The following is a 10384-nucleotide window of genomic DNA, read 5'->3' on the forward strand; positions in this document are numbered from 1 at the left end:
ATAGACAGAGTAGGTGGAAATAATTGTCCAGTCCCAATGTCATCTCCTGTATGCATAAAGGATGCGGTGGTGTCATGGTAATGTCACTGGTCTAGTATTCTAGAAGGCCCGATTAATGTTCTTGGAAATAAGGGTTTGAATCCCACTACCACAGCAGGTGGAATGTAAATTCAATTCATAAAATTGTGGAACGTTGTAAGAATTAAGGTCCTTTAGGACAGGAAATCTACTGTCTTTACCCTGCTGGACTCCAGACCCAAAGCCATACATGGACTCTCTAACTGACCTTTGGAATGGCCTAGCTAGCCTCTCCAAATATATACAAAACTCGAGAAAGAATAGAAACTTTTTTTTAAAAAAAGGAGCAGGAGTAGGCCATTCAGCCCTTCTAGCCTGCTCTGCCATTCAGTATGATCATAACTGATTATCCAAATCCATACTCTGCTCCTGCTTTCTTCACTAACCCCTTAGGTCTAAGGGCTATATCTAACCCTTCCTCAAAAACATTCAATGTTTTGGCCTCGACTGCTTTCTGTGACAGATAATTCCACAGGCTCACCACTGTCTGGGTGAAGAAATTTCTCCTTATCTCAGTCCTAAATGGCCTAACCCATATCCATAAACTATAACCTTTGGTTTTAGAATAAAGATTAAAAAATAAATCACTGAACAACAGCCAAATTCTACCCCCTGCTGCCCCTATCCTTACAACTCCTTCCTTAGCTCAGTAATTCCCATGTTAAAATTTACCACTTCCATTCATTGGGGAATTTAATAGGGGATCCTTTGGATTGTGTGATTTAGTGTTGGATTGCATACTGACACTTATTGGGTCATTGTAGGAGGCAATGTGGGAAGTAATCTTTTGCTCAAGTGCAGGATGTAATTGGATTGTCATTTTTCTGTCGATTATAGTTCGATTTGCTTTTAAATCTCTCAAGAATAATGGATGAACAAGAATTCCAACATCCATTTAAATGTGTCTTGCTGTAAAATCCCGGTTGTACCACAAGACAACAAAGTGACCGATTGCTGTCAGTTAGTCCAAATCAGACCCAGCTGTGAGATCAGGAAAACCTCAGTGCTGGAAAGCTTTCAGAAACTTAGGCCAAAAAAGCTGGCCTAATTGCAACCATGTGACCAATGTCAATTGCTGTAAAAACCCACCTGGTTCACTTTTTGAAGGAAGGATGTCAGCTGTCCTTAACTGGCCTCTTAACTGCCCTCTGGGCAATAAATGCTGGCCCACTGACACTCTTATCCTGTAACAGAATTCAAATAAAACCATCTGATTGTCCCTTGTCCCTGCAAATATTTTCTTTTCAAGTAAACAAGAAATTAAAATTTGCTTTTGAATTAGCTTCAACATTATTTCAAGCAGTGAATTCCAGATCATCATCAATTCACTGTTTTCTTTGGAAAAATAAATTGCAATCTCCTTGGATATCTTTGCCTTTAACCTACGTTTTCCAGGCACTCTTCCTTCAGTCATTGAAAACCGGCTCTCCTTATTTGTTCTGATAAATTATCTTACTCGCTGAAATATCAAGCTGGATATTAGCCTGACGGAGGGTGAACATGTGAGAGGGGAGCTCGATGTTGCCCACATCCCCAGGATTGGTAAAGGCAGATTAATCAGCAGCTGCGATGCAGACAGTTTATTACATCAAAGTGCTCAGTGCGGGGCCACCTCTGATCTCTGCCAATGTTTATCTAGCCTTTGGAGGTAAATGCTGGCAATTTCCCAGCAGGAGGTGGCATATGGCTGTTCCTTGGCTCACAGAAGGGTCCCCACCTGTACACAGTGGCCTCATTAAAGCAGCCACTTCTAATACTGGTGCTGCTAGCCTTTAGTGGAACCCATCGTTGCAGAGGCCAGGTCATGGTGTAATATTAAGGGCATCGTGGGTTATAGGGAAAATGCAGGAGAATGGGACTGTGCAACATATCAGCCATGATCTAATGGTGGTTCAGACTTGATGGGCTGAATGGCCTAATTCTGCTCCCATATTCTTATGGCATTATGCTCTTTCAATCCCTGATCAATTGTGCGGGTCTGTGGGAAGGACTGCAATCTTTGAATGGTCTCAAGTCCCTGGATGGCAGAGGGGTGTGGTGGTCTTTTTAATTCACATGAAGAATGCTGCCCAGTGTCCTCCTGCCTCTTCATGCATGGTGGGACCTGCTTTCTATCCGGGTGAAGGGATAGTGACTATTGAACTCCTGGCATTGCTGATTACAGTAGGATCAATGACCACTTATCTTGCCCCAAGTCAAATAACTCTTGAGCTTGTGTAGCCTTAAACTAGAGATTCCCTATTCAGTCTCAAAGAATTCATTACCTCTGTTTTCCCGGCTCCCAGTTAGCTCAGTATTCCTTTGTAAATAGGTTTAAAACTATTGTCTCTCCTTTATAACCCTTTGTTCTGGCCTATATCCTTTTACTCCCCTCACACTCGATTCAACCTCCTCCTTCTACCTCACACCCCTCTTTGTAGCTTTTACTTCTCACACCCTTCTTTGCGGTCTCCTGCTCTCTCACATTACAATCTCTGTCTCCCCTGAATCCCTCTTGTGCAACATATTAGCCATTTCTTCTTCTCCCTCCTTCTCTCCTCCTTCCAAATTTTCTCTCTCCCCTCCCCAAACACTTCTGAGTCTATCCCTAGCCCCCTCCCACTCCTGCCACCTTCCTACCTGATTTCCTCATTTTTTTTTCTCTATTATTCGTGGGACGTGGGTGTTGCTGGCTGGCCAGCATTTCTTGCCCATCCCTAGTTGCCCTTGAGAAGGTGGTGGTGAGCTGCTGCCTTGAACTGCTGCAGTCCTCCATTGTGGGTTGACCCACAATGCTATTAGGGAGGGAGGGAATTCCAGGATTTTGACCCAGCAATAGTGAAGGAATGGCAATATATTTCCAAGTCAGGATGGTGAGTGGCTGGCTTGGAGGGGAACTTGGAGGTGGTGGGGTTCCCATATGTCTGATGCCCTCGTCCTTCTAGATGGAAGTGTTTGTGGGTTTGGAAGATGCTGTTTGAGGATCTTTGGTGAATTTCTGTAGTGCATCTTGCAGATCGCAGCAGTGTGTACTACTGAGCATCGGTGGTGGAGGGAGTGGATGCTAGTGGATGTGGTGCCTTGATCTTTGAGGAGTCAGGAGGTGAGTTACTTGCTGCAGGTTCCTAGCTTCTGGCCTGCTCCTGTAGCCACTGTGTTAATGTGGTGAGTCCAGTTGAGTTTCTGGTTAATGGTAACACCCAGGATGTTGATAGTGGGAGATTCAGTGATGGTAACACCATTGAATGTCAAGGGGTGGTGGTTAGGTTGTCTCTTATTGGTGATGGTCATAGCCTGGCATTTGTGTGATGTGCATGTTACTGGCCACTTGTCAGCCCAAGCCTGGATATTGTCCGGATCTTGTTACATTTGAACACGGATTGCTTCAGTATCTGAGCACTCGTGAATGGTGCTGAACATTGTGCAATCATTAGCGAACATCCCCAGTTCTGACCTTATGATGGAGGGAAGGTCATTGATGAAGCAGCTGAAGATGGTTGGGCCGAGGACACTACCCTGAGGAATTCCTGCAGAGGTGTGCTAGAGCTGAGATGATTGACCTCTAACAACCATGACTATTTTCCCCTGGGCCAGGTAGGACTCCAACTACTGGCGAGTTCGCCCCCTGATATGCATTGATTCCAGTTTTGCTAACGCTCCTTGATGCCACACTTGGTCGAATGTCAAGGGTTGTCACTCTCACTCCACCTCTGGAATTCTGCTCTTTTGTCCACATTTGAATCAAAATCTGTAATGAGGTCAGGAGCTGAGTGGCCCTGACGGAACTCAAACTGGACACCATTGAGCAGGCTACTGCTGAGCAGGTGCTGCTTGGTAGCAATGTTGATGACACCTTCCATCACTTTACTGATTGAGAGTAGACTGATGGGGCGGTAATTGGCCGGGTTGGATTTGTCCTGCTTTTTATTACAGGACATACTTGGGCAATTTTTCACATTGCTGAGTTTCTGGTCAATGGTAACACCCAGGATTTTGAGATCTGATGTCTGAAACTGATGACAGTTTTGGTGATTACAATGCAGGGTTCATTTGGTGACTTCTAGTGAACTGGATGGTGTATAATTCCTTCAGGCAATCTTGCTTCCTTTGTACTGTGTGCTATCGTTTTAATGTGGCACACTGCAACCAATTCATTCCCACATAGCGGCTGCCATTCTGAGTCTAGGGAGAGAACTGATTCAATGCGTTGTAACAGTTGAAAAGCTTGGCTAAGGGTGCGGCAAGTTCTGGAGTGCAAGTCTTTAGTACTATTGCCAGAATGTTGTCAAGGCCTGTAGCCTTTGCAGTATCCAGTGTCTCCAAACATTTCATAGAGTCCCTACAGTGTGGAAACAGACCATTCGGCCCAACAAGTCCACACCACCCCTCCAAAGAGCATCCCACCCAGACCCACTCCCCTACATCCCTGAATACTATGGGCAATTTAGCTTGGCCAATACCTAGCCTGCACATCTTTGGTCTATAGGAGGAAACCAGAGCACCCGGAGGAAATCCATGCAGACACAGGGAGAATGTGCAAACTCCACACACACAGTCACCGAGGGTGGAATCGATCCTGAGTCCCTGGCGCTTCAAGGCAGCCGTGCTAACCATGGAGCTCCCCATTGCCTTAAAGATGTTACATAAAAGTATGTTGTCACATGACTGAAGCAGCCGCCAGTTTGTTCATTGGCAAGCATCAAGGCTGTAATCGTAATGTCAATAATGCAGTTGTACAGCTCTCATGTAATTGTCAGTTTTGGCATAAGAATGTCACTAGGGAAACCTTTTACTGAGGCCCAGAGCCAAAATAATTTTAGAATGAAATGGGCCATGTCTTATTTTCTAGGGTACAAGCATGTTTAAGAAGATCTGCCATTTTCAAGATACACAGCCAAGTTGCTGTAAATAGGTTTTCTGGGGGTCATTTGGAGGTCAGATGGTTGAAGGGAGAAGTTGGCCATAAGTGTAAATATCTGGCTGCAGTTCAGAAGAATCCAGTGTTCCCTTTTGTTTTCTTAATTTTTTCCCATTAATTGTTTTTGATTTTGAGATCTGATATCCAAAAACTGGCATCTGTTTCAGTGATTACAGTGCAGTGTTCATTATCATTTGGTGACTTCTAGTGAACTGGATGGTGTATAATTCATTCAGGCAATCTGGCTTCTTTTGTATTGTGTGCTATCGTTTTAATGCAGCGCTACACCGCAGCCAATTCATTCCCACATAGCAGCTGCCATTCTAACTCTGTAGGGAAAGAACTGATTCGATTAGCCCCCTAATACTGAACAGTGTGGACTGCGGTGTTTTAAATATTGTTTTGATTTTCCCAGAAGAAATTCGTTAGTTTGCCCTGTTTGCTTTTCCTGCAGTTTCCCCCCCTGCTTTGCAGTCTGACAGGTGCTGATGACTAATGCTGTGGTGTACTAGCATTGCCTCCAGCTCCAGTAGCTCATATGGTCAAGTGTCATTGCATCAGCCTAAACAGTTTAGGGTTGCCAGTGTGTTCAATCATGAGAGTATTAAAGTTGACCAGCCAGTTGATTTGTGATCTGAAATGTTCTTCCTGAAATAGATAAAATTACCACTTTCAAAGGGGTTTTGGATAAATACTTGAATGGAAAAATTTACATGGCTCAAAGTACAGAGGTGGGACTAATCTAATCATCACACCTTGACATTTGATGGCATTGCCTTTGTTGAATCCCACACTATCAAGCTCTGGGGGTTACCCTTGACCAGAACTGAACAGGATTAACCACATAAATACAATGACAACAGGAGCAGGTCAGAGGCTAGGAATACTGCAGCAGGCAACTGACCACTTAACTCCCCAAAGTGTGTCCACCATTTACAAAGCACAAGTCAGGAGTGTGATGGAATACTCCTCACTTGCCTGGATGGGGGCAGCTCCAACAACACCTGAAGCTACACACTATCCAGGACAAAGCAACCTGCTTAACAGGCACCTCATCCAACACCTTTAAACAGCCACTCCCTCCATGACTGCTGCCACCATGTGTACCATCTACACGATGCACTGCAGTAACTCACTAAGACTACTTTGACAATGATGTGAATTTGCCATCAGCAGGGTATTTTACCTGACGCAGTGATGGTTATATAATTTCCCGTGACACTAACTGGGTTTGGATATCATTGTATCTGAAGAATCCAATAGGTATTCAATGCAGGCAGTTATTATATGCAAACATTACATTCACAGTCAGTGTCTAGGCTAATATTAACTGAGGTGGATGCTTCCAGTAGTGTTTCATGCTTCAAATGATCTGTGTGGAAGATGGATTATGAGACCTTTGCACTTTCAGGTCACATACAGTTCTGCAGGGATGAGCACGTCTTAAAGGCATAGTAGCTTAGAGACATAATTTAGTAGGCAACACTTTCTACACCTCCTAGCAACCTCGACCACCCTGAAGGACTTGGATTTATCTCACTATTCTTTCATTGCCGCTGGGTCAAAATTCAACATTTGCCTGTGTGATAATGAGTAAATCTTGGGTTTTAAATCTGCCTTTCATCTCCTGGCATACCAAGGAATGAAAAAGTCACAGCAACATGACGGGTTCAAAAGAGAAAACATTTAGAGAGGTCGATTCTTGAACTTATATTGTCTGAGGTGGGTTTTGATGTCAGTTGACTAATTATTGTTTCAGGTAGATGTGGGAAGAGTAAGACCTTCCACATTGTAAAGATGTTCCAAAGTGCTTTATAGTTACTGCAGTGCTGTAGGCAACATGGCAGTTTGTCAGTACATAGCAAGTTCCCACAAACAGCACTCTGATAATTCCCAGACAGTATGTTTTAGTGACATTGGTTGAATGCTGAACGTCTCTGATTTTCTTTGAAAAAGTGACAATCATTTCCGTCCAGCAGAGAGGACAGTGGAGGTTTGAAAGAAGGAGGCAGATAAGAGACCTATAGGACTTTGAGTGGAATCTTATTGACTGACCTTTTTTCCTACCTGCAGGAAAGAAAGAAAAAATTTGAAAAAGAAAGTGAGAAGTTCTACTCTGCACTTGACCGACACCTGGGTCTTTCTTCAAAGAAGAAGGAATCCCATCTTCAGGAGGTAATGGTCTTTTTTTTTAAACTGGTGGGGCTTGCCTTCCCCAGCATTGCCAGTCTGCCATGCTTCCCCCTTACTGTTTCAGTAGGAATGGGGAAATTGTGGGTTAATGCCAAGAGGGACATTGACGAGTTGGCCAAATGGGCAGACACTTGGCAGATGAATTTTAATGCAGAGAATTGTGAGGTAATGTATTTTAGTAGAAGGACATGGATACGGAGAGACAATAAAGACTCTATGGTACAACTTTGAGGGGAGTATAGGAGCAGAGGGACCAAGGGCTCAACAGCATAACTCTCTGAAGTGGCCAGGCAAGTTAAAACAGTTGTTAAGAAAGCTTGCAAGATCCTTGGGGTTTTAAATAGATATATTGAGGAGAAAAGCAAGAAAGTGATGTGACATCTGTACAAATCATTGGTCAGACCACATTTGGAGTACTGTGTTCAGTTCTGGGCACCTTATTTAAAGAAGAATTTTAAAGCCCTGGAGAGAATTCAAGTGAGATTTACAGGAATGATACCAGGAATGAGGAATCTTAGATACTAGGAAATGTTAGAGAAATTGGGCTTACTTTTGTAGCAGAGGCAATTGAGGTGACCTTATGTGTTCAAAATCCATGAATAATTTTGACAGGGTAAAGAAGGAAATTCTGTTTCCATTAGTTGTTATATCAGTAACTAGGGGCCATAATTTCACGATTGTCAGCAAGAGAGTGAGGACTAAGAAAAGGAGAAATTTATTTACTTAGACTTGTTAGGATTTGGAAAGCACTGCCTGGGAGAGCGAAATTGGTCAATTCTGTAGGAGTTTTCAAAAGAGAGCATGATATATATTTGAAAGTGATGAATTTTGAGGGCTACAGTGATTAGGGCTTGAGAATGAGACTGGCTGGGAAGCTCTCTTGGGACCCAGTACAGACACGATGGTTAGAATGGTCTCTTTCTGAACGGCAAAATCCTATGATTCTATAAGTGAATTGGGTAAAAGAGGATTCGACATTGCGTATGCAGAGTAAGATGTCAAGTAAGACACAGGAAATTTATCCTTAGCCATCAGAGGTGGTTTATGGGGATTATGACACAGTGAAGAAAGCTAAATTGGCTGCATACAATTTACTGCTTATGGCAAATAGGTAGCGGTTCTGTAATTTAAGGAAGCAGCCTTGACAAACCTATATTGAATTGAGAAGAGGTAAACAAAGTAATTTTGACATGTGAATAAAAGCATTAGAAGATGAAAACATGTAGGAAACTGTTAAATTCTTCAATAAAAGAGAATTCTAAAATCTCACTACCTTTTCGTACTGAGAGCCCACATTGAATACCATAGGGTTGCAACAGCTACTGTAAAATTCTATACACTGTGAAAATCTATTTTGTTGCCTGTACCACATAGTACTACTAACTGAACATAGCTTGTGTTGTGTTCCCCACCTTTTTATCAAACTTTTATTATAGTTGTGCCCACTCCCTGTACCCTACAGTTATAAAGCATGTGGAGTTATCAACATATTGCCTACTGCATGATTTGTACGAATGACATGGGTGGGGAACAGGAGCTTGTTGTATCAACATCTGCTTTTCTATGTTGTGTGGGAGGGTAAACTGTAAGAATGATGCTGAGATGCTTCAGTGTGACTCGGATAAGTTGAGTGAGAGGGCAATGGAAGTTGAAGTATAATATGGATAAATTTAAGGCAACTAGGGACAGGCAATAAATGCTGGCCCAGCCAGTGATGTCCAAATGAGAGAATTAAAATAAAAAGAGGGTATCCATTTGGTTTAAAAGAAAGGAATGTAGATTATTATCTGAATGGCAATAGATTGGGAAAGGGGGAGGTGCAATAAGACCTGTGTGTCCTTGTGCCGCAGGTGGTGAAGAAGGCAAGAAGGTAGAATTTGAGTACAGGAGCAGAGATGTCTTGCTGCAACTATATAGGGCCTTGGTGAGACCCTATCTGGAATACTGTGTGCAGTTTTGGCCTCCTTATCTGAGGGAAGGATGTTCTGGCTGGGGAGGGGGGTGGGGAATGAAGTTTTACCAGACTGATTCCTGAGATGGCAGGATTGACATATGATGAGTGACTGGATAAGTTAAGATTATATTCACTGAAGTTTAGAAGAATGACAGGGAATCTCACAGAAAGCTACAAAATTCTAACTAGACTGGGTAAACACAGGAAGAATTTTCTGATGACTTGGGAGTCCAGAACCAGGAGTCACAACCTACAACCATTCAGGCTTAAGATAAGGAGAAATGTCTTCAGAGCCTATGAAATTCTCTGTCGCAGACAGTGGTTCAGGCCAAAATATTATTTGTTTTCAAGGAGTTAGACACTGTTCTTAGTGCAAAAGGGATCAAGGGGTATGGGGAGAAAGCAGGAACGGAGGACTGAGTTGCATGATCAGTCACGATCATTTTGATGGTGGAGCAAGCTCAAAGGGCCAAATGGCCTACTCGTGCTCTTATTTTCTATGTTTCTTTAATTCTTAGCAATGGGCAATAAATGCTGTTCTAGCCAGTGACACTTGCATCCTTTAAGTGAATAAATAAAAGTGGAAACGACATTTGGAACAGATACTGCAGTTTTTTTGTTTTAAAAAAAAAAGTAACCACTCTACTGCGTTCCCTGTAATTTTCTTCCCAGCTGTGCAGGCCTTTTGAGGTCCATGCACAGAAGTAAGGTCTAGATTTGGAAGTCAATGCTACGATCGATGTACCTCAAAGCAATAGAGTTCCCAGCTTAGAGGAAACACTGCCACTCTCTCAAGGACAGATGAGAGGAGTAGGTTGAAACTACAGATAAAAGTGTGACATTTGATGTCTTTTTAAAAAAAACATTGTTTCACCAAATTTTTTATTGCAATAATGTTTTAAAAGCAGTTCACTGCAGTCTGAAATGATGATCGTTATTACCAATTCCACCTGTGAGGGGACAATTTGAATGTTTTCTGCATCCTGTTCATGGGATCTGATGAATCCTTTTGTTTAAATCCAGGCAGATGTGCAGGTTGATAAAGAGAGGCAGAACTTCTATGAGGCATCTTTGGAGTATGTGTACAAAATTCAGGAGGTTCACGAGAGGAAGAAGTTTGAAGTGGTAGAGCCGGTAAGTTAGATCCTGCTTCTTAAAGCTTTGATTTTAGTTCGGTATAACTGCAACCTCCCTACCCTTTCATCTTCTGACAGTGCTGGTTCAGACTGGGGTAATGTCCGTTCTTTGGTTCCTTGTTAAAA

The sequence above is a fragment of the Rhincodon typus genome, chromosome 14 (assembly GCF_021869965.1).
Source record: "Rhincodon typus isolate 14 chromosome 14, sRhiTyp1.1, whole genome shotgun sequence".
NCBI lineage: Eukaryota > Metazoa > Chordata > Chondrichthyes > Orectolobiformes > Rhincodontidae > Rhincodon > Rhincodon typus.